General features: G+C 37.0%; 1 protein-coding gene across 2 annotated transcripts in view; it reads left to right on the top strand.

The window, feature by feature from the left end:
- Positions 1 to 598: 598 nt before the first annotated feature.
- LOC311283778 (RALY RNA binding protein like) overlaps positions 599 to 25,758 on the top strand; it is a gene marked incomplete at its 5' end in the record, with an annotated part of 136,404 nt that continues 111,244 nt past the window's right edge. Inside the window, one exon of one of the 2 annotated variants that reach the window (XM_084398480.1) lies at positions 599 to 1,532. The remainder of the gene's footprint in view (positions 1,533 to 25,758) is intronic. The other variant, XM_084398481.1, reaches the window with a different exon arrangement.

A 25,758-nucleotide genomic window follows, 5' to 3' on the forward strand; every position in this document is an offset into this window, starting at 1 on the left:
ATATGTATCAAAATCCCAAAAATAAGCATACATCTAATCTTATCTATCTACAGTAGGCTATCTATCTATGTTAAAATCATTTAATCAGTTTTGCTTCGATTTTAGCACAAAACCGTGTTTTCATTGTAGGCTACATGAGGGAATTGTCTTTGGCATCGGATTGCCAATTAGCTCGATCTTTAAATGTTTCATTGCATCCCTTTTATAGTGATCTACCTATTTATATAGAGAAAAGAGGACAAACACGGCAATGAAGAGTCTGTGGTTTAAAATATGAACACTGTCCCTTCATTTAGACGAGATAAATGCTACGGAAGGAACGTATTGATGCTGCACGGTGCTATTTGCATCCGATAAACATCTGTTTAAAACAACAACAACAACAACAACACAGAACTAAAACTGCCTTTCATGACGTTATTAATGACATTACCAGCGATGTAATATCTCATGCGCGTGCACACACGCCTCACGTTACTTGTGTTTAGCGCCACAAAATATAAAGACGAACAGCAAGAACAACAAAGACGGTGTTGAGAGGCTCTCCTTAGACGTTACGTTGAGTCTGACATCATGGGAACTCCGCAACCTTAAAAGAGACGGTAAAAAAATACAACGGGAGAATCACAGTTCGGCTCTCAGTGTGGAATGATAAGGACTAACTAACTGCGTCTCCTGTCAGCTCCTCTTCCCGCCGCTCAAGGCAGCAGAGCAGTCACGTGACAGCAGCGAGGGCTCACAGGCTGAGAGAACGCGCTTCATTCGCCATACTGTGTTTTGTGCCATAACGCATTTTTATCGCAACATTTTACTCCCACTCGGTGAGTACGTTTCCAGGCCTTTTTGTAACCCTTTTTGTCTTTTCACTTGCTCTTTTTTTATTTTTTTCTCTCTCCTTTTGCTGGGGTTTGAGCGTTGAGATTTGAAAAAGTGTTGTTTTGAGGCGTTTTTCGATCCGTACCTCAAGTTTTTAGTATGCAGTGATTCCTATCGGGCTATTCAGTACTGAGTGACACTGGCCAAGTACGTGCTTGCAGTCGTGTGAAATCATGCAACTGGTTTTTAAATGGCCATGGCAGTTCTATTTTTACGTATGTGCGATGATATTTGTTTTGAACCCTTTTTCCTTTTTTGTTCTCTGCCATAGACTTTTGCTGTAGATATGCTTTGCTTGTATTTTGCGGTGTTGTTCATGAGAGTTTTGTGATTTTGATGTCACCGAGCGAAGCATTTGCTTTTATTTTGGTCTTTTCTTTACCCGAAAGTCATTTTCAGACCTGGTGACGTTTTAATGGAAACTTTTCTTGCAGCTTACCTGTCACATTTGTTTATTTTTGCTGGTTTTTCTTTTCTTTTTTAATGCCTTATACTTTTGCAGATGATTTTGAGGTGAAGTGATTTTTGGAGGTGCTCATTTTTTACGTATATGATGCAAATTAAGGTGTCTATGAAGGGAACAATTGTTTCTTTGGGGAAAATATCAATCAGTGCGTCTTTGCTTTCACCGAAGATGAACAGACTCTCCTTTGCAGGTATATAAGGACAAGAAATGCAACCTTACAGCACATGTTTGTTTGCAATAAAAGCAAGGCGATTCTGAAATGTTAATCTGTGAATGATGTATTATTTGGCTGAGAGGTTTAATACAAATCTGTAGTTGTGCTTGTGCATAACCATACTGCAAGTGAATGTGAAACTGTATGTGGAACCTTGTGTGAATCATACCTTTATCGTTGTGTAGATGAATAGATTACAATAAGTGGATTTCTCATTCACCCTATATGTGGATTTGATAGGATTATATTTTAAAGATTCAGCCCATACATCATTTAAAAAATAGGATAATAAATGTGCATATGCTAAGGTCCCACTAACTACAGTTTAGACATAATCTTCAAGTGTTTGAATGCCAAATATTCTAACTGTGAGGGTTGGATGATTTCTGGTGAACACGTGTGTATATATATATTGATGTGCGGACCAACAGAGCACATTTTAATGCTGGTAAATAGCTCAATTTAACCGACAACGTTGAATAAAAGGGTTAAAAACACATGTAGATGTCTCACAACTGAAAAGAAAGAGTAATTAGGATGTTAAACTGTCTTTTAGGGTTTCTCAAAAGAGCTGTTTCTTTCAGCACCATGGACAGCGGATGGGTTCACAAATAGCATTTCAGCACTCTGCAAACAAGCACAACTTTTTCATGGCATCTATTATGTACAGCGGGGAACCTTTTGCAACGCATCTAAAGCTTATTTTCAGATCTGTCTGCTTAAAGGGATAGTTCACCCCTCCAAAAAAAGAGTATAAATCTTTTACTCACCCTCATGTCGTTCCAAACCTGTATGACTAACCCAACTGCCTTCCGCATATGGACAAAAACAGTTCAAAATATCTTCTCTTTTGTTCCACATAATAAAGTAAGTCATACAGGTTTGGAACGACATGAGGGTGAGTAAATGTTTTTTGGGTTGAACAATCCCTTCCACTTTTTCCTTTCTAAAAATGTATTTTACTGAAAAATCTGTAAGCATTCTGTTCACATGCTTTTCCCAAAAACAGTGATCAGTGACACAGAAAGGTGTGTGTGTGTGTGTTTGTGGGGGTGGGCATGGCAATAACAGCTGTTGTGCTTTTGTATTTTCATCTTGAGCTTCAGCTATTCCAGTTAGCCTACAGAATATCTTGAGTTTCTATCTTAATATCGGCCATTGTAGTGATGGTGAAGGTGCGTGGCTGCATTGAGATGTACATGGCGTGTGTTGAAAGGTGCCTCTGCTGCGTTGATAAATGTCTCTTTCTCTGTCATGCCTCCAGCTGGGTGTTATGATAGCCTGCGTTACTTCCTGCGGTGTCGTCTCAGCCCTCCAGGCAATTTTCCCCTGTTATCTGGGCGTCGCACATGAGAGCTATAAATGAGGGTTGAGAAATATAATAGTTTATGTGTGGATTTGGCTTTGAGCTCATGAATAAAACATCTTTTCGCTAGTAAAGGACTGTTTACGCTGGACATGTATCCACCATCTGAGTAGAGTAGAGCTGGACTGTGTGTATTGTATGGTACTTTGTCATTTTCGGTGCATGATATGTTGGCTGATTTGTGACTCCTGATCTCCTTAAGATATCACATTGTTATTGATATCAGTTGTTTCCTTACAGAGACTTTATAGCCGGTGGGATACTTTATACCCAGAGGAATTTGCAGGAATGTCTTGGTCTTATGTTCTCACACTGCCAAAGCAACAGGACGTAAAGGATCAGAGTTAAAACCTCTTTGAACTGCGGTCTCTGATCCGTCACTTGGGGAAAAAACATTGCCTGTTAGTGACATAGGAAACGTTGGGATGGAAACCACAGAGGTTTGATTCTGCCGAGTTGTTTTCAGTTACTTTTGTGCTGTGAGATTGATACTTTTAAAGGCATAGTTCAACCTAAAATGAAAAATGCCATCATTTACTCAAGTTGTTGTAGGACTTTCTTTCTTTTATGGAACACAGAAGATATTTTTAACAACGTTGGGTTTTAAACAACATTGGACCCCATTGACTTTCAGTGTATTAAAAGAACACGGAGTTATAAAAAAAAAAAAAAAATCTTCTTTTGTGTTCCACAGAAGAAAGAAAGTCACACTGGTTTGAAATTACATGAGGCTGACATTGCATTCGCAACACATTTGACTTCTGAGGCAAAACATTTTGATTAAAACAATTCATCACACATTCCTTTGAAATATTGTGCACTGATTAATTGTGCGCAAAAACACTAGTAATGTATTAAGAAAGTACATTTTGATTTTTATGTTGACTTTTAAAAGTAAGATTTTGACATTGTCTTTTTTTTTGTCGGTGTCGCCTCATTTCACACTGACATTTTAACACTGAGATTTCTAAATGACATTCTAATGACTGAAAGACTTCATTGCTTCCCCCAGACTCATATTCTAATCAACAAAATTGATGAAGGACGTAAATGCGTTTGAGTTCGCAATGAGCTTATTTCCTAACATGGTCATATCATAATAACAAGCAGAATGAGATAAAAGCCTCTCTCTCTGAAGGACTCTAACCCCTCATGCACCCCCAGAGCAGATAAACAGCTCACCCTTGGCGATGAGCACTGGGCTTTTGTAATCTCAGAGGAATCGGTTTCCCTTTCCGAAGCTGTAAATTTGATAAATGGGAGGATTCTTCATTAAATAATCATATTCTGAACAATCAAACCAATTTCTGAAGAACAAGGGCAATCTAGCTGAGCTTTTAAGTGGCAATTATTTTAAAGCATTCACATTATAATACAGTCCTTAAGTGCAACCTCTTCAGTGTCATGTACTCCAACAACTTTTCTAATTAAATTGTTTTGTTAACCTTAGTGACATTCTGAGTTTCAGCCAATCATTAGAATGAGCTCATATCAGAGATTATTGATGTCCATCGTATGCATGTTTTTGTCCTGCTCCAGAGGGTGTTCAGGTCAACATGAAAACAAAATTGATCCTATTTTCCTTATCAATACATGCATATCTATCCAAAACACCTTTCATGCTGTTTTTTTTAAATACTTTTATTTGTAACCTCCTCCCTCCAAACACCAATAGAAACCACTTTTCACAATCGAATCAATAGATACAATAATATCTTTCTATTTCTAAACACATTTTTCTTGTTTCACTCATATTACCATTCAAAAGTTTGGGGTCAGTCATTTTATTTTATTTTTTAAGAAATTTAATATTTCTTAGTGTATAGCGTAGATGCATTAAATTGATCAAAAGTGACAGTTAAAATATTGTATTAAAAATATATATATATTTAAGACAGCTGTTCTGTCTGCTCATCAAAGAATCCTGAAAAAAATATTAAGCATCAACATTGATATTAAAAAGAAATGTTTCTTGAGCACAAAATTAGCACATTTGAATGATTTCTGAAGGATCATGTGACACTGAAAACTGGAGTAATGATGCTAAAAATTCAGCTTTGCATCACAGGAATAAATTACATTTTAAAAAAGCCTATATTAAAATGAAAGCAGTATTTTTAAATTGCTATAACATATATATATATATTTACTGTATTTATGATCAAATAAAATCGTACCAATCCCACACTTTTGAACATCAGTATATATGTGTCATCTTATAACCCTGACATTAAAATGGGTTGCGAATGTTGTCTTTAGTAGAAAACTTTAGCTGATCTGCGCTTGTTCGATTTAAGGCAGATGAGGCTATGGTTCCCAAGCTACATGATACAAGTCTTTTTAGTTGTTTTATTGAAACTGTACTCTGGTTAACTTATTAATGCAATCATTTATAATAGAACTTATCAGCTGTCTTTTTTTCCTGAACTCCGAGCACAGCCTCCACGGCCTCCAATCTCATTCTACCAGAGAAAACAGTTATTTTACAGTGTGTTTAGGTTGACAGCAGGTTAATGGGCCGGACTGAGAGATGCGGCTCTATGGGGCATCGGTGTAATAAGTGTGTGGTCTGATCTGTGGTCTGATCCTGTCACTTACTCGCCGCTGAAGACTCTGTCCCATCAGCCAATCAGCTCTGAGTTCAGTATATAGTAAGAATATGCCTTCCTAGCGCTCACTTCAGACCCGTTCGGGCACAATCAGAGGAAATAAACCATCTGCCTTCCACAAACGTCTTAAGAGTGAGTGTGCGTCCAAGTTTGTACTTAAAAATTGGACTTTGCTCTAATTGCCTGGTTTCAGTCCCATTCATTTCACGGTGACATTCGAAAGACTAAGTAATATCAGCGAGATGGCACAGAAAATCCAACTGGCTTGTTTTAGTTTTTGCTTTACAGACTTCATTTACTCTCTGAAAAATCAGTCCAGCTGGGAGTGTTTCTCTCTCTCAACTGAGAAACTGTTTTTTTTTTTTTTACTAGCATATTTCGCACAGGGCCTGGGGAAAACTTAGCAATTAAGGGCAAAAACTGAATGAAATTTAAAGGTGCTCTAAATAACTCTCTATCTATCTATTTGTGTGGTCAACTTGTTACAAAATAACATATTAAATATTAATAATATAATGTGCTTTCAGGTGTTTTAAAAAGTATGTCATTATTTTCATGGTTTATTATCAGTTCAAACTGTTTCACTGATTTAATGCAGAATTTTGATTCAAAATCCTTGTTTGATTACCTTTGCATCTATTTCATATTTACAGTGGTCTTTATGTGACTATATATGAAGAGTTCAGATGCAAAACTGAACTAAGTGCCATCTGAAATTTTCTTCTAGAATGATCATTTTTATCAAGGTTGTATATTTAAGTTCAGTAAATTCATTTAAATGGCAATGAAAATGACCTATTAATTGTCATTTAAGTGAAATTACTGAACTTAAATATAGAAGCTTGATAAAAATGATCATTCTAGAAGAAAATTTCAGATGGCACTTAGAGGCTTGCATCTGAACTCTTCATATGTATGTGTGTGTGTGTGTGTGTGTGTGTGTGTGTGTGTGTGTGTATTGTTTTATTGATGTATATTAAAGAATAATGAAAATTATATAATACTTCCTTATATTAATCTAGTGAGAAATGTTGATTATTTTTAATAATGTTCAAATTAATGTTAGGATGCTTCATGTTTGTTTTCTACAGCATTTCTCTGCATCATTTTAAACCGTTTTGTCTAAAGTGTTATACATTCTTTAGGTGTGAAGCCTTTTAATGTGAACATAAAATAAACTAACACTTAATGCCCCTTCAAAACAATGAGAATATTTTAAATTCCAGCAATAATTACTAAACATTTGTGCCCACATGTGCAAGTGCAGTCTTGAGAATGCATGTTTAAATGTTGCATGCCTTTAAGCGTTAACGTTTATTCCTTACTGGGAAATATTTATACCTCGTTGTCTGTGGCAGATTAAATCATGATTCACTTCATGGAATCAATTTCACAGCCTATTTCAGCAGCACCGTATCCCGCAACCAACTGATGTCATTTTACCCCACTATTTGTCTCGCTTGGGATGCACAAGCTTTCCCAATATATTTATCCCTCTCTGTTTATCAAATCATCCTGCATAAAATCTTCATTAATACACATGATTGAAATCCTAATATTATAGTGAGGCAAGGCTGTTTTTTTTCTTACTCCCGGTTCTTTGTGCAACTTCTTTTTTTCGCACGTACACAATCACAATAATTTTATATGGATGTGTGTTTTTTATTAAGGGCGGACCGGCACGTTTCAGAACTCTATCTCTGGGCTTGTCAGCATCAGGGAGAGATGCGTTCTGTCAGCTACAAGAGCTGTCGACTTTAAGACAGCTCCTAAACTATTAGAGTTATACTGTGACAAAGCTGCTCTCACACACTGTCATACCCTTGTTGTCCTGTCACACTCTTGTGTTGTTGCACTACTAGACTTTTGTGCTCACATCAATGCGTGATCTAAACTAGTAGTCAACCGATATTCATGCCATATACAATATAGAGGAAAAGTTGTCAGATGGCTAATAAAAATATTTTTTTAATTAAATTATATATAATTAAAAATGTTGTGGTCAGTACGTTTTTAAAAAGTCTCTTATGCTCACCAAGACTGCAGTTATTTGATCAAAAATACGGTAAAACTGCAAGGTTCAGTTGTTCATTCTTAGTTTCGTTTTCCTGATCTTTTAGTTTGTTATTTGTTGAGTTCCCGCCTGTCTTCCGTCTCCATGGTCACACGGCTTTATGAGTTGGTTTGGTTCAGCTGTGTTTGATTATCACCTTGTTATCTGCTTTTCTTATGCTCATTGTTCGGTCTCGTATACGCATGGTTGTGTTTGCCTTGTCTTTATTTAATAATACTTTGTTGAACATTATTAAACAATATTGGAACCTTTCGTCTTCGTACCTTCATCTGCAGAGCAGATGACAAATATTGTGAAATATTACATTTTAAAAATATCTGTTTTCTATTTGAATACATTTAAAAATGTAATTTATTCCTGTGATCAAAGCTGAATTTTCAGCGTCATTACTCCAGTCTTCAGTGTCACATGATCCTTCAGAAATCATTCTATTATTTGCTGCGCAATATTATTACCAATGTTGTGCTGCTTAATATTTTTGTGGAATCATTTTTTTTCAGGATTCTTTGATAAATAGAACGATCAAAAGTCCAACATTTCATTGAAATAGAAATCTTTTGTGACATTGTTAATGTCACTTTTAACTGAATAAAAGTATTACTTTCTTTCAAAGAAACCAAAAAATCATTCTGACCACAAACTTTTGATTGGTAGTCTTACTTGTTTTAATAAAACCGTGCAGTACTGAAAACAGCTGAGTAACAGTCACACAAAATTGCAGTAATATCATGGCTATACTTTTAGTCTTTTATACTTTTAGTTATTGATTTCCCCAGCGCCAGCTAGACTACCACCCTTTTTTTCCTGTGAGACATCTATTCTTACTCATCGCTGAGTCAGAGTGTGTTTGAGAGGTTTTTTTTATTTAGAGGAAATGAAAGAAAAGCCTTTCTATAAAGGTGGGGGTTGTTGTTATGACTGTAAGAGAATGCTGTACATCACATATTCTGTATCTATCTTTGTTCCCCTTCCCTTTTCCTTGACCTCCTCTGTTGCACTCGTGTTTTGTCTCTCTATTTCACGCGGTGTGTGTGTGTGTGTTATAACTGTAAAGGCTGTAATCATCCTCCCTCATTTATTACTAGAGCAGAGTTTGGCTCCTCCCACACGCTCCTCTGGCTCTTCAAGACATGTTAGCGAGGGAAGAGAATCAATCATCTCCCCAAGCTATTCCAGTGGACAAACACATTCAGACCTGCCCACTGGAATACACTGAAGCTTATAACAATTGCTAGCTTGTAGCTGAGAATTTCTTCATTGCAAGATAGTGGTTTTTATTTAGATTCACCCCAGTGAAACGCTTGTTCAAATTCATTCACTGACTCTTCTTCATTCAGTAGCTCTGCTTGCATGTTACTGTATTTGCTTGCACTGTAAGATGAAGGATAAAGATATTCGCTCACTTAAAAGATCCATTCAAAATAACAGGCTGTGATCATTGTTAGGCCTCGATGATTGCCGACTGTTAACATCAGAAGTGCTTATCGATATTGCCTCATCACACTCTTGGCCAAACATAATGAAACCCTGTGTTGGTCCAAACTGGTGAGCAGGTGGTTGTGGGGTACAGATGCTGGTAGAGTGGGTAATACTACATCCAAATGTCCGTGAGTGATGAATACACAAAAAACCTCCTCCATCTGGTTCACATGAGCAGCAGCTGGGTCGGGCCGAGATCAGCTGGACTTCACCTGGACCAACTGGAACCGTATGCTCAGACCCGAGACATCAGATACTAACAGAGTAAACCTTACACAAACGTGACGTTTCACTATAAAATCCAAAGAAAGAAAAAAGACATTATATTTTGCATTGAAGCCTATTTTAGGACCATTTCAGTTATCTTATATTGTGATCTTTTTTTCAAGATGATTAAGCACATTTCCTCTGCAGAAAAAAAAATTAAAGTTAATGAGAACTCATTAACATAATGTATCTGGATATGTGTTTTACTTTTCTCTTTCTCTATTGTGTATTACAGATTTTTTTAATTATTGTAATGCCATGATTTATTTTTTTATTTAAAATCAGAACAAATTACAGAGAGCACAAGGAATACCGTAAATGTTTAGATAATATTATGAATTTGAAGGGAAATGTGCTTAACTGACATGAAAGAAAGTCACCAATTCCCCAAAAAATGTAATAGTGCATAATAGAAAAAAAGTTAGTTTCTTTAATTTTCTCTAAGCATAATGTAATGTAACCATGTTTATTAAGCACTTTAAATTTTCAATTTTAGGAAAATATATACCATTTCTGCATTCGAGATTGCATACTCTCTTGAGTAGGTAAAAGTACTTTCTATATAGTATGATTGTGTGTTGTAATCTGGACGTTCTACATTGGCCATGTTGTCATTATCATGTGACCTATAGCGTCAGTTGTGTCGCTTCACTGCCATTCATAAATCCTCTCCCGTGGCCTCATGGGATAGTAAAGTGTTTATCGTATGCACACTTCACAATCTCACAATCTGTGAATTTGGACACACTACTCCTGTCACATATTGTTTTTTGCCTACTATATAGTAGGGAAGTATGTGATTTCAGACAGTTTATGTCTTTTTCAGTGCAGTGATGAAATTATGGGAGCATTCCAGCTGAACGAGACTGAATGCAGTTTGCTTATAACTTTAATGTGTTGTGTGGCTGTAGCAAATGGACAGTGTTGGAGTATCCAAAAGAAACACTTTATTTACAAAGACAAAGCAAACATGCAGGAGATCACGGGATAAATGAGAGAATAACACAACCACTTTATACGCAAACATAAACCAGACTAAACAAAGAACTGAGAGGAACTAAGGGCTTAAAATACACAGAACAGAAACAGGTGCGTGATAAATCAGAAACCGTGGAAACTAATAATGACTAGGAAAACATTGAAAACGGAACCAAAACACAGTGAAACTAAACATAATCCTGACAATAACGTGAACGCAAGGTGCCTTGGTTTCCCTTTATTTTCATTTTTCATTTTTTTTATTTTAATTCACAAATCTATTTGGTTGTTACCATCCGATCTAATGTTACACAAAGTCACTGGAAAATAAATTATTATATATTGCTTAACTATAATACTAAAACCCTAGATGGTTTCACTTTATTTTGATATTGCTATAAGTAACTTTGCAACTACATGTCAACTAAATCTCATTAGAGTAGTAGTAGTAGAGTATTAGTAGACTGTTAGGGTTAGAATAAGTTGACATATAGTTGCAAAGTTACTTATAGTCAGTAGAATGTCTGTTGGGGAGCATCAAAATAAAGTGTTAGCAGATATTAAAGGATTAGTTCACTTCAGCATTAAAATGTCCTGATAATTTACTCACCCACACGTCATCCAAGATGTTCATGTCTTTCTTTCTTCAGTCGAAAAGAAATTAAGGTTTTTGAGGAAAACATTCCTCAATATAGTGGACTTCAACGGGAACCAAAGGCTTGACCTTTCAAGTGCAAGTGCAGAGCGAGTGCAAGACGAGCATTTGTGGTTAAAAAGTTCATAAATATAATAATAAAAAAATAAAAAAGACCAATCGTTTCGCTAGATAAGACACTTATTCCTTGGCTGGGAGTCCTTTGAAGCTGCATTGAAACTGCAATTTGGACCTTGTACCCCATTGAAGTCCACTATACTAAAATCCTGGAATGTTTTCCTCAAAAACCTTAGTTTCTTTTCGACTGAAGAAAGAAAGACATGAACATCTTGGATGAAATACGGGGCGAGAAAATTATCAGGACATTTTAATTCTGAAGTGAACTAATCCTTTAAGCAGACAGTCTACTAATACTCAAATGAGAGTTAGTTGACATGTAGTTAATATTGTTAACAAATATTGTGTTACCCTATATATATATACTACATATCATTATTCAACATTTATTATTTTTAATGTCGATGTGTTTTGAGTATTTAAAACAAATTTGATTGATTTTGATTTAGTTTTTATAGGCAGGCAGTTCGGCTTCAATAGTCAATAGCTGTATGTCAGTATCATGAGCCGCCCACCTCTCGATAAACCTGAGGCCGGATAGTTGGCCAGCTCTGTTAGTCAATCTGTGTCATTCCATTTTATGAGTCATCTCATGTTATTGTCAAGCTCAGTGTCATTAGACTGGATTTCTTCAGAAGAGAGCTCTCTCCACAGGTCACTGTAGTTTCTCCAGGGTTGCATCAACTCTGCTTAGACTCTATAAGAGACAGAGCCCAACACGCTCCGCAATCGACAGACTTTCTCCCTTTCTGCTCCCTCTACTCTACCAGCCACAATGGGAACATCCAAGGCCGATCAGTTTCTGATGGAGCGTGACCTCAATTTCCTCTTCCTTTCACACGAGGAGAGACCACGATTGAGGGATGAAAAATTGATTTGCATGTGTGTGGCTTTGAGGTGTTCAGAGAGTGAACGCGGTGCTCGTACAAGATTTCCCAGGGTTTGCTTGAGGATGTGATGGTTTGAAGTGAAGCGAGAGGGTCCGCCGAATGCGGACGGAAACGTCTGACGAATGATGTGAGCTGATGAGACGTCTCACCTTTAAATCTGATCCCGCTGCTTTGCTGTTAAAATAGGTTCTAGGTCAAACCTAGACGTTAAACTATCATGACAGTATGAAAAAAAGGTTTACTAACCTAAGGTCGAGAGGAAAATTTGGTTTTGAAACCATAGGAAACAACTGAGGTGATTGTTTATGGAAACATAAAAAGCATATTTTTAAATCCAGCATATGTGAACCATGGTTACAGAATGTAATAACAAGGTTTTTAATGAATTGAACCAAGAAATAATGACTACTTTAATTGTATTGTTAGTTTACTCTTTTGCAAGTGTTTAACAGACATTTAGCACTTCATAGGTGTAAATGAATGTGTAAAGCACTGAGATGAAAAAATATTTTATTTTAGTCTCCAGCTTTTTAGATTTTTCTCCTGAGAAATGGACTTATAATTTCATAATATCTCAACAATATCTCAAACTGTGCTAAAAATATATAGCAAAGTGTGTAATCAAATTATTTAAACTTTACATATCTCAGATCTTTGAGAAATGTTTAATCCACATTCATTTTATGTCTCTGCAGTCTGTATGTGAACACTTACCACATTTGTGTCTGTTCTGTATTTCTCCTAAGGACTTTTAAGAGAACCATCTGAGATGAGTTGATGCAACATGAATGTGAAAGTGCAACATCTGAGCATTAAATGTCCGCCTGGGAAGCTGAGAGCTGTTTTGAATTCATTATTACCTGAGTCAATAGAACAGCCTCAAATGATCTGCAGAATCTGCAATAGAAGCTTCATGCAGTGTTAAGGAACATGATCAATTTACACCGTTCAATTAAAGTATCGCATTCAGAGACATGTAATAATGTCAAGATAGTCAAGGGCTGTTGAAAGTTTCTCTGTCAATCAGAAATCTTTTTGAATGTACATTCATGGCCAGAAGTTTGAGAACACACAAAGTTTGTTGCAAAACATCTTTTCACAAAAACTCAATAATTGTGTATAACTTTTTTTTAACTTTATTAAAGAGAAATATTTCTACAAGTACTTCATACTTCACTCAGTATGACTCATCTGCATGTTAAAGCAGTACAGGTTTTCTTACACTTGAATAATAGTTATTTGAAAGTGGAGGAGTGTGTGAGTGTACGCCACTCAAATATTCAGCTGAAAGTAAAAAATCCATTCGTTTTCTCCTCTGAGAAATAGATTTCATCAATAATATATTCACAAAGGGATAGTTGTATGAATTTCTTTCTTCTGTTGAACACAAAAGATGATATTGGGCCCATTGACTTCCATTGTATTTCCCCCCCCCATACTATGGAAGTAATTGGGCCTAAATGGCCTAGCAATTTTAACAGCTGCCGTTGGCGAGCGGCAGTAACGTTTGTGGACTTTTGCTGAAAGTTATATTAAACTGTCTGAAAACAAAACAGGGTTCACTACCAGTCTAAATATGTTCACCATGGTCCATTTCTGTGTATAATATGTGACCCTGGACCACAAAACCAGTCACATGGGTCAATTTTCTGAAATTGAGATTTATACATAACCTGAAAGCTGAATAAATAAGCTTTCCATTGATGTATGGTTTGTTATGATATGACAATATTTGGCCGATATACAACTATTTTGAAAATCTGGAATCTGTTCGCGATTGTGCTGCATTCACTCGCAAAAATAAATGTTTTATATATTTACAGTAGGAAATTTACTAAATATCTTCATGGACCATGATCTTTACTTAATATCCTAATGATTTTTTGCATTAAAGAAAAATCGATAATTTTGACCCATACAATGGCTATTGCCACAAATATACCCGTGCTACTTGTGACTGGTTTTGTGATCCAGGGTCACATATAAATTAAAACCATTAGGTGCTTACCAATTCAGATGCTGCATCCTTTGAAGGCCGCATTTGAAGGTTGATTGTGTCACCGCGGCGCGACGAAGGCTGTCCCAATTCGAAGGCTCCTCCAAATGCATCCTTCATGATCTTGCCTACCCTAGAATTCATTGCGCGCCAGTGATGACAGGCTTTTTTTTTTTTTTTTTTTTTTTTAGTTGCCAAATTACACTTGTAAAAGTACATTTGGGTTTCAAATGACTGAAATATCTAACGATACAAATGTAAAAAACTAAAAAACTAAACTTGACCGGTTTAAATGTTGATATATCTTACTAACATGCGATTATACATAGTTTCTACTCTTTATTATATACAGAATGGACTGTGGTGAACATATTAAACTCTGTTTTGTTTTCAGTTTAAAAGAACTTTTAATTAAATCCAGTACAGACGTTACAGTCACTCATTAACAGTAGCTGTCACAGTTGCTGTGCGACAAGAACGGTCCTCCGTAGGCTAGCCCGTCCCGTTTAACAACGCTCAGTTCGACCTTTGAAGGATGCAGCCTCTGAATTGGGACGCAGCTTGTGGGTTGAAGACTTAGGCAATAGTTTATTCCTTCATAAAATAACTTTTCCCTTGTATGTCTACACTTACTTGCTTCAAATCAAAGTCTGTAATGTTGTGATTTATCTTGGATCTGGTTGGCTTGGTTCATGGCTTAGAACAGCGATTCCCAGCTGGGTTTTACATTTTGCTTTATTTAAGTCGACATGAATTGAAAATTCACCCTATTTTATTTTCTAAATGCATGTTATAAACCTTACCGTGAACGATTCATCGATGTAGGTTTATGTTTCGTCAATGTTTTTAATTTGAATAGTCATTATTACTGGATCCTCTGGTGAAAACGACACTCCTCTTTGATGATGTATGCAGGACTTCTCCAATCAATCATTTCGGTTAAACCCCTATCCATTCAAGCTAGCATTGATCAGCCTCCACTTTTGAGTGCAACGTCCACATCGCTACTTTTGATTCATCGCTATTTAAAAAAACACTAATTTCTGATTTTTATAGCTCAGCTTGATTAATGATAATGGCATCTTGTATAATATGAGATGAATCAATTTCTGGTTTGAAGTCAACTGGAGTCACAATGAAATGGAAGTGGTGACAGATCATTGTTTCTGCATATAGATTATTAAAAAAGAAAAATGTATATTATTGGTTGATTATTGGATTTTGAGATGTGGGCATTGCACTCAGAAGTGGAGTCAATTGAACGTGAGCTTACAGGGATGGGGTTTATTTTGATTAAATGAAATGGAAAAAATGAAATGTACACAAATTAATTGTTCATAATGAGATCTATAATATGCATTTAGAAAAGATAGGGTACATTTTTATTTCATGTTGACTTCAAGGGGTTCTTGAGATTTACTTATGGGGCTGTGGGGTTTTGAGATTTACTTATGCGGCTGTGGGGGTATAAGACAAGAAAAAAAATATATAAAAAAAAATATATATATATATTGGGAAATACCGGCCTATTTCTTTATTGTTGAATTGTTTGAAATCCCTTTGAGAAAATGAATGAGGATCCAAGATCCAAGGCTGCTGAAAAAGTGGGCGGTCACTGTTGAGCTCTATTGCATTAGAAATGAGCTGGGAGATACTGGAGAGACTGTAGAGAGAGAGAGAGAGAGAGAGAGGGGCTGAAAAGAACAAGGCCGCATGTTCAGTTTTTCAACACGTTTCCGAGAATTGAGAGAGAATGTCTGGAAGGATCCAATGCAATTTTTTATGCATGTCAGATTCAGTGTGTGTTATATTAGATAATATGCATGCATGTGTGTGCTCGTTTCACACAAAAGATAACGCATGTTCAGGCATGACAGACCTGGCAATAGCATTTCAGGTCATCTTTTGTCTGAACGGAAATCGCATTGATCTGATAAAAACTGCAATTTAACTAACCTTTCTATCTGTTCTTTTGTATCTGTAAACGGCAGCTGTGTTACTGCGTGCGCGTGCGGAGTTTGTTCGCATATCAGCATCTGTCTCTGTCTTCGTGATGACAGTGGAGACTCTCATCTCGCTCCTGCTTATTGATTTTTCCCTCCCCATGTTGACGTTGATGTTGCGAAATGAGGTTTGGCTCCGTGGAAAGCTACTGTGTTTAGCCGTGTGTCTTTTTCTCTTTCACTGCTGTTTCCTCCTTCCTCTCTAATGAATATTTTCCAGCTATAAAGTGTAACAGCCACCCATCAACTCGATTTGAGTCTGTTTACGAGACTATTTGTATTGTCCAATTCCATAGAAACTCTGTGAGCTCATCATTTGAAATAAAAAAACAGATCATTAAAGGGTAAAGTGATTACAGCTTCACGGGAAACTTTATGACATTATCGCGTAAATGTCGCTGCACGTTTGTAGATGTGTTCGTCGGAGCGTGCTTATAAATGTGTTCATCCATCTGGCCCTTGTGTTTTGGGTTATTATGTGAAGGCTAGTCACGCATAGCCAGGCATTTTGCTGTAAGTGTGTAGTTGGATCCAAATTTCCTCTTTGGAAGACTAATGTTCTTTATTAACACACTGATATATAGTTCGACACCTCGAATCTGATTGGATGAGAGGCTTTGGAGTGCTTATTTTGCATCAGTATCAGCACAGAGTCTGTTTTACCTTTTCATAATCTCCCAGGCCCGGGGTGGGTAATCAGGAGAATTCCCGGTGGGCCGCTTCACTTTTGGGCCGGTCGAGAATTATAATTTTTTTCATTTTTTTTTCACATTTGTCACGTTAGTTACATTAAGCTACACACGTCCCGCATTCTGACACCGCAGCGCGCAGCCTCTGCATGGGTTGTACCATGTGAGGGAGTTCTCCCCTCCCCTCTCATAGAGTTGGTTGGGTCCATAGCCCGTCTTTTCCAAAACGTTTTCTCAGGTAGGCTACCGCGGCACCGCCTACCGATAGCTGGGCCGGCCCTACCGTAACGGTACGCGTCAGGGAGAATGGATGGGAGGAAGAGGCCAGGAGGGGCTGAAAAAGCCAGGTTGAAAAAAAATAAAAGCATTGGAGAAGGATGCTGCCAAATGTGCCAAGCTTACAGATTTATTTTCAAGAGGACAAACACAAGTGGCAACAGGTAAAGAGAGATAGGCCTAGTAATGATTAGCATTAGCAACGCTGCACCGTAATTATTCGGCTTGTCAACCTATTCACAAGCAAAATATAAAATTTATTAAAATATTAGCCTTTTTGTATCAACCAATACATGGCGATTCATAGACTTTGCAAATATTATGCAATTTAATATTGATAACAAAACCCAAGCTTGATCTGTGTATGCAGTAAAATGACCTCTTAATAATTTTTTTGTAGCTTCTGAGCAGCAGATAGGCCTAAGCCAGTCCCCCCTCTGAAAATGAGGAGGCCATGATGACTACAGGGACAGGTAGAGAGGATACCAGAGTAAACAATACGAATTAAAGCTATTTAACCCTCAGGTTGTGTTCAAAACCCTATAACACCGTCACCTTTTGTGTTCCCCGGTCAAAAATGAATAAATAAATTGTGGAATAGTGGAATATTTTTTGTTAACTTCTCAGCTTCAGTGAATTATTATTTAACCTTTACATTATTTGTTGAACCATGGTATTAATAAAAACTACATAATAGTAAGAGCTGAACTATTGGAAAATAGTTACTATTTTTCCACCATGGAAAAAGTGGGCCGGCCTTGGGCCTGAAACTCCCGGGCTGAAAAGTGGCCCCACTCCGGCCCTGTAATCTCCGATAACATTATTTGTCAATGACCCGTACACTCTCAGAAAAAAAGGTACAAAAGCTGTCACTGGGACAGTACCCTTCAAAAGGGTTCTAATATGTACCATTTAGGTACTAATATGTACACGTTTGGTACCAATTTGTGCACGTTTGGTACCAATATGTACCTTCGAGGGACTTAAATGCACTCTTTAGGTACAAAGGTGTACCTTTTGAAAAGGACAGCTTTTGTACCTTTTTTTTCTGAGAGTGTAAATACTTTTTCATGCTAATTTGAATTAATTTCAGGTGCTGCCAGATTTCTGTGTTAAACTCAGCAGTCCGGTAGTGGGAGTAAAATGTCTCATTGAATAACTGCATGATTCCTGTCACTTATTTGGACTTAACCAGTTATTTAGACACATTTTTTTTCATGTTTTCAGAGAATTATCCTGTTGGGCCCCAATTTCATGAAAGAGTTGAGCAGAATTCTTGCTGGGCTGGATTTTGCCTTCACAGTCAACATAAAAATAAAATTAGACCCTATTAACCTTTTCAATACACTGTATGATCCAGTCAAAATTCATCTGTGCAGGTGATTCCAAAAAAAAAAAAAAAAGAGTTTGTTCTAATCATAATTATATGATTTTAAGAATCATAAGGCAGGCTTTCTAAGATCTTGCCAGCAGAACCGTGTTTATGTACATTATTTTACTTACATGCCTAAATAAATAATTAGACACAAACTATTGATTTGAATACTTTATTAGCTCATTAATCACAAAACAGTAGCAAGCAGCTTTGAGACGAAGTTCAAGACATTTAAGGGATAATGCTTTTCTCCACTAATAAATAATTTCGGAGACATGAAATATTGATTTGAGCAGAAACTGTTATAAATCTTACATGTTTATTATCTTATAATCCATTACAGTGTACAAGACGAATACTTACAATATTACCATAGATCTACTATTAATACTGAAGTTTCAGTTTGGTTTTACAGTAAATACAGTCAATAACTGAGGCGCAAGATGGCAGATGTAAAGTGTGTCTGCTTTGTGATACGAGGGACGTGAAAGAAACGCTGGCCTCAAAAACCCAGATGAGCGGTCATTAGACAGCATTGCTATTGACGATGGTCATTAACGGGAATAACTGACCTCGAAATGCCAGTTAATGTTAATCTAATCGCATATAATGATAGATATAAAAATGCATAATTGAGAAGGTGAACTTGACCTGGCTTCAGCCTCCACATCTTGATCAATAAACCTCCTAAAAAGTGGTTTTTCAGAATCAACCACTGCCAGGCCCCAATCAAGCAGATTTTCTTGTTGAATTGTTTCATTCTGTTTCATGTTGACTGTCCTAGACTTAGTGAGAACCATGTAAATTTGTTTACAGTTTGCAAGAACTGTACACTTGTGTCTGAAGAATCAAAATCACATTTTCCGCTCTACGACTCAAGACTAGTTTGACATGCTTTTCTTTTTGACAAAATGATTTTCGCCAGTCAGTGTGAATGGAACAATTATATACCATATTCTAATTATTTTGATGCATATGCTTTTTGATGATACTTAATTATAGGGTCAATTATTAAGCATCAAAGGTCTTTGGGAGCTCATTATAATCTTCAGTGCTCTTGTACATGGAGAGCTTTAGCAGATTTTGAACACTGACTGGATGCTTTACTGGATGCATCTATATCTGATACAGGCAGCATGTCTCTTCCCAGGATCAAACCAAGCACACTCATTAGGAACGAGATAAAGCTAATTACTATCAATACACTGAAGTATTTATGGAAATGAGTCACTGCAATTAGCCAGCTATACACAAATGAAGAGAATCAGAGGCTTAGTTAAGAAAAAAATCCACATTCGAAACAATCTGAGAGGAAACCTATTTCAATTTCTAAAAGTGATTGTGGCACACATATGTGATTCATATGCATTAATACATGGATAGGCTGTAGGCTTTCTGCGGCAGTACATATTAATAATGTATAAAGCTTTGAAAGCTTTCTTTTGAAATAATCTGTCTCAAATGAGTTAAACCCACCGCTGTGTGCATCAAAATACACATCTTTTCATATCTACACTCTTAATGATAACGTTATTGGCATCTATGGTTCTCTGAAGAACCTTTGAAACCTTTCTCTTGCAGAAAAGGTTTTTATAGCAAAAAAGGTTATTAAAATGTTTTTTTTACACTAAGAAAAAAAATATTTTTAAAACTGTTCACTGAAAGGGTCTTTTTTCCCCCATATTTTACAGTATGAGTCCTTACAGTGTACTTACCTAAAAAGTACTGGGTAATATAAGGATATACGTATATATGAATATAATATATATATATGAAGCGTCCTTGAGCTTGGGAAAGGCGCTATATGAATGAAACATTATTATTAATATTATTATATGGGTTAAGGTTAGGTTTAGGGGTAGGTTCAGGGTTGGTACCTAGTTATTACCCAGTTATTGTTATTATTATTATAATAATAAGTACATAGTATGTGGATTGGGAACAGGAGTGTTACCGAAATGTTTCTTGAGCACCAAATCAGCATATTAAAATGATTTCTGAAGGATCATGTGACAATGATGCTGAAAATTCAGCTTTGTCACCACAACTATAAATGTCATTTTTAAATATATTAAAATAAAACAAAACAGTTAAATTATAGTTCAGTTTTTTAACTGTTTTTTTTTTATCAAATAAATGCAGCCTTGTTGATAAAATCAAGTCCTGCTCTACAGAAGTTATATGCATTGTGATTTTTGCCATTTTCTACATTTTTAGATATTTGTTTTGTGGTAGGTATTGTGGTACTTGTGGTATTTGTATTGTGACTAACAAGAATAAACTGCAGCACACACACAAAAGACAGATGACTGTGCATGATAAAACGCTCTTTGTGCTGAACGGAATGGACCAATCAGGATGTTTCCTGAGTAGGTTTACAGGAAATGCATTATTTCTGCATTATTCTCATCTCTTTAATGCCATCTGTCCGGTTTCTACTTAGCTTGAGTGCTACGACCTGCAATGGACCTAGTCCAAGTTCTCCTATCATTTGGACATTATTTACTGAAAGAAAATGCAGACGAAGCTTTTTACATTTAAAAATCATATTTAATACTCACATCACCTTTAATGTGTATTTGTGGCACAGAATGAGATTGTTTGTGCATTTTCATCGCTCTGAATTAATTCACTTGTTTTCCTTTCTGCATCCAGTGTATCTCTTCTCAATTGATGAAGATTAAATTGAGTGTGTGAGATTATATTGAATGCCGTAAGCAAACTAATGTGTGAAGTGATTTGCTGGGGAAGATTGTTCTCTCCAGCTGCAGGCATGCGCTTCAGCCTTCATTTCCTTAGTTTATTTTCATTTAAGACAGGAAGTCTCACAATACATGAGAGTCATGTTTGCTTAGTACAGTTACAGTGTACCAGACCTAATGAACACACACTGTTTGGTGTATAGATTTTTTAATGTTTTTGACAAAAGTCTCACCAAGGCTGCATTTATTTGAACCAAAATACAGTAAAAAATATTGTGCAATATTATTACAATTTAAAATAACAGTATTTTATTTGAATATACTTCAAAATGTAATTTATTCCTTTATTTTCAGCATCATTACTCCAGTCTTCAGTGTCACATGATCCTTCAGAAATCATTCTGATATGATGAATTAGAGCTCTTTCTTATCATTATCTATCAAAACAGTTGTGCTGCTTAATAGTTAAAGCTACACTGTGTAATTTTTTAAGTTGATTCTTAGCAAAAAACACTGTGTTCTTTCAAAGTGATATGTGCTCATTAAAGGGATAGTTCACCCAAAAATGTCAGTAATTACTCACCCTCATGTTGTTCCAACCGCTTAAGACCTTCGTTCATCTTCGGAACACAAATTAAGATATTTTTGATGAAATCTGAGCCTTGTCTCACTCCTCCATAGGCTGCTAGGTGGCCCAAACTTGCTGGCCCAGAAAAGTTATTAAAGAGATCGTTAATATAGTCCAAGTGGCTACAGTGGCTCAATCTTAAGTATATCAAGCGACGAGAATACTTTTTGTGCGCAAAAACAAACAAAAATAACGACTTTATTCTACTATTCATTTCCTTCTCTCTCGACCTCTAGTTGGTTCGCGTAGTGTTTTTGCGCAGCGCGTCTGTGTTACACGTCACCACGTAGGCTCACTATTGGCCGACACTGGTCATGTGTGATGACGTGCAACACAGACGCGCAGTGCAAAAACACTACGAGGCCCAGAGAAGGAAATGAATAGTGGAATAAAGTCGTTATTTTTGTTTGTTTTTGCGCACAAAAAGTATTCTCGTCACTTGATATACTTAAGATTGAGCCACTGTAGTCACTTGGACTATATTAACGATCTCTTTAATAACTTTTCTGGGCCAGCAAGTTTGGGCCACCTAGCAGCCTATGGAGGAGTGAGACAAGGCTCAGATTTCATCAAAAATATCTTAATTTGTGTTCCGAAGATGAATGAAGGTCTTACGCGGTTGGAACAACATGAGGGTGAGTAATTACTGACAGAATTTTCATTTTTGGGTGAACTATCCCTTTAATGTGAAATTACTTCAACCAACTAATCACGTATTCTCGTAAGTGTAGAATCTGCCATTTAGAATACATACGAGCGAGTCGCTCGAATGGCGGCAGCCATGTTGCGCCTCCATCTTGAAAATACATTAGCCAAAGAGGGACATACCTGGAAATTCAAGCTTCGTCTTTCGCGTTTTTACACTCAGTGGCACCGTGACGAATGCGAGGGGGAGATTACTCGTGACTGCCGGCAGATTTGAAATAATACGGCCACCGTAGGAGTTAAAACGCCCTCGGAATGGGAGGGGCTAGAAAGTAATATTCACTTGGTAGTCATATACAATTTCACCGCTAGACGGGAGAAAATCCTACACAGTGTAGCTTTAATAGTGGAAACCATGATATGTTTTTTCTTTTGCCAATATAAAGTTCAAAACAACATTTGAATGGCATTTATTTGAAATAGAAATCTTTTGTAACATTATAAATGTCTTCACTGTCACTTTTGATTTATCCAACCTTGCTGAATAAAAGTATTATTTTCTTAAAAAAAAAAAGCTTACTGACTTCAAACTTTTGAATAGTAGTTATGGAACACTTTCTTTCTTTCTTTCTTTCTTTCTTTCTTTCTTTCTTTCTTTCTTTCTTTCTTTCTTTCTTTCTTTCTTTCTTTCTCTATCTTTCTATCTTTCTATCTTTCTTTCTTTCTTTCTTTCCACCGTGTCTTGCACTCTTGGAGGTAAATTCTCTTCTCTATTCTTATCATCGTGGTGTATTGGAGCCCAAAGCACCGGCCCACCTGAATGAGACCAGAATAATTCAATCAGATTGGCTGAGATCTCATTTGAGGCTGTTTGCAGGCCGCTAAGCACAGGCTTTGCTTCTGTCAGAATTCCACACAATGCCTCGGGACCGGTGATTGACAGCTCTCGGGTTCTTTCAGGTATAGAGTTCATCATTTTTCCTGGAAGTTCTTGCCTTTTTCCTTTGCGCCTCCGTGGGTTTTGCATTACCCTATTACCGTCAGTGTGTTCGGGTTAGTTCATCCGTGTCTACATGTATGTGAAAATGTCGATGCTTTTACACTACACTGATTGCTGGAACAGTCCTCGTGAATCAACGTGAGGTTAAGTGCCTGACTCAAGGGCAACTCACCTCTGGAGTTCAGGGTCACCCCGGGGACAGTATAAAAGGGGAGGAGACAGACCTCTGGTTGGAAAATCAATGGGAAAGGAAGAGATAATTGTCTTTTGTGCATTTAGTTTTGAGCATTTGTGCAAAACGTCAAAAAAAAAAAAATGCTACATACAGACAATGCCTTATCACTCTTCAGACTCAAAAGCTAGACAAAGATGCGTCTTCAGATGCCTTACATTTTTTTAAAGTTGGAGCAAGTCTAATGTGAGGTGGCCATCTCTTTGGTGCTACTACTGCAAAGGCTTTGCTTATGTGGAACATAAACATATTTTGAAGACCACTGGGAACCAAACAACATTGGAACCCACTGACTATCATTATCAACAAAAATCCGATCGGAGCAGTCAGACTGAGACGGATTTCCAGAAATGCGAATTGAATAGGATTTCAAAACACATATGAATGTAGCTCGAAACAGATTTGTAAAAATCGCATTGTGATTTTTTGTTGTTGTTGTTGTTGTCATTCACACTTGCTAAATCTGATCGGATTTCAATAGGATATGCACAAAAATCGGATTTGGACTGACAGTCTAAATATAGTATATTTCCTGCTCCACGGCTCTATTTGAGAACAGCAAGTTTTTATGGCCGGAGTTGAACTGATCTTTCCGGCCTGGAACCCCTTTTTCTGCAGTGGAAATGTGCGGAACAGTTTGAGGATGAACAAAGACTGGGAACCCGCACCGGAACCAGATCGGTAGAAAAGGGGTAACTGAGACATTTCTCAAAAGATCTTCTTTTTTATTTTTGAGTGGAGTAACCCTTTAAGTCAGACACAATCAAGCGTAGCTATATATCTACCTTTATTACATGGCTTGGTTGAATTATAATGTAGAATGCGGTCTGTTATTTCTTGATAAGGATAACACACCGTTGCCATGAAAAACAGAGCGTTGCTATGGATGCAGGATTCTAACCGTAGAGACGGAACTGACGGAACTGATTTTCTTTAGCGGAAGCAATACAATCGTTTTTAAATCAATAAACTCCTTTTTAAATTAATATTTTGTGTCAAATTATTGATTTATTTGGTAGGTAGCCATGTAATAAGCGGGATAACGTAGAGCGAGGCGGTTGTTATAGCGAATACAACCCCTTCAGGCTGATTCAAGACCTTGATTCCTGATCAGCCTGTCGGGGTTGTATTCGCTATAACAACCGCCTCGCTCTACATTATCCCTCACATAGCAATACGACGCCTATTACCGCATCCACATATAAGCTTCTTCAGTATTATCAGCAGCTGTCGCGTTTCTCAGGGGCTAATTACCCTCCTCCATCCCCAGCTCCTCCTCTCGACAGTCAGGATCGGCATTCTGATTCCGTCTAAATTCTCGAATTATGTTGTACATTGAAATCTTGAATTAATGATATCTGCAATACATTCTTGTTGGTTCTGTTCTGTTTACCCTAGGGGGGTTAGTGCTGCTCTTATCCATGCTAGGCTGCATGAAGCGCAGGGAGTTCTCGCCCAGAACAGAACCATACCGCCAATCCAAACTGTATGCTAATTGTCAATGGTCTTTGACAATAGTGGTCCTAACAGAACTAGTCATTTAGACAAGCCACGTACTTGTTGATTTTGAAAATGCTTAGTTTTAAAATCACAATGCTACATTCTGTTGTAGCACAGGATTACGTGTTTTTGCACGTGAGTGTGAGCGTTTACATGCATGTGTGATTTGAATGGATACACGGTCCAGTCGGTCCAATTTGCTATGGAAGGTCATGACCTGAAAGTGCAATTCCGGCATTACATGGACAGCGTTCATGTGCTCTGAATGCACCACAAAGAACAGATCTGAAGTACTCTGAGATGGATGGAATTAAAAATTGAGGCAAATCTGCCTCCCAGAGTGCTTTGCACTACTTTGGTTTCTTTGAATGCTCTTGAATAGTGCAAACAGCTCATGACTGGTGCACGTCTCGGCGTGCTTTTACCATGTCTGTGCTGAGCCACAGTCCCGTCTCAGAAATAAACATCCTGTTGGGTTTTTGATCTCTGGATCACTCCCTCTCTAACCGATCTAGCTCTCTTTCTTTTCTTTAGTATATGCTTCATGTTTTTGAGAGCACAAATGCGGAGAATTTACGTGATTTGGTTTGACGTTTATAATATTCACATTTGTGTGCGTACAGGAGTCACTGTAGGAGCCCTATTTATTTGAAAACCTGGGTTTGCTAGCTCCATCTGTTCTTCACAAAAAACCCTGCTCCATCCTCTTCCTTTCTTTCAT

This window comes from Rutilus rutilus (assembly GCF_951802725.1).
Source record: "Rutilus rutilus genome assembly, chromosome: 24".
In the NCBI taxonomy this organism is placed as follows: domain Eukaryota; kingdom Metazoa; phylum Chordata; class Actinopteri; order Cypriniformes; family Leuciscidae; genus Rutilus; species Rutilus rutilus.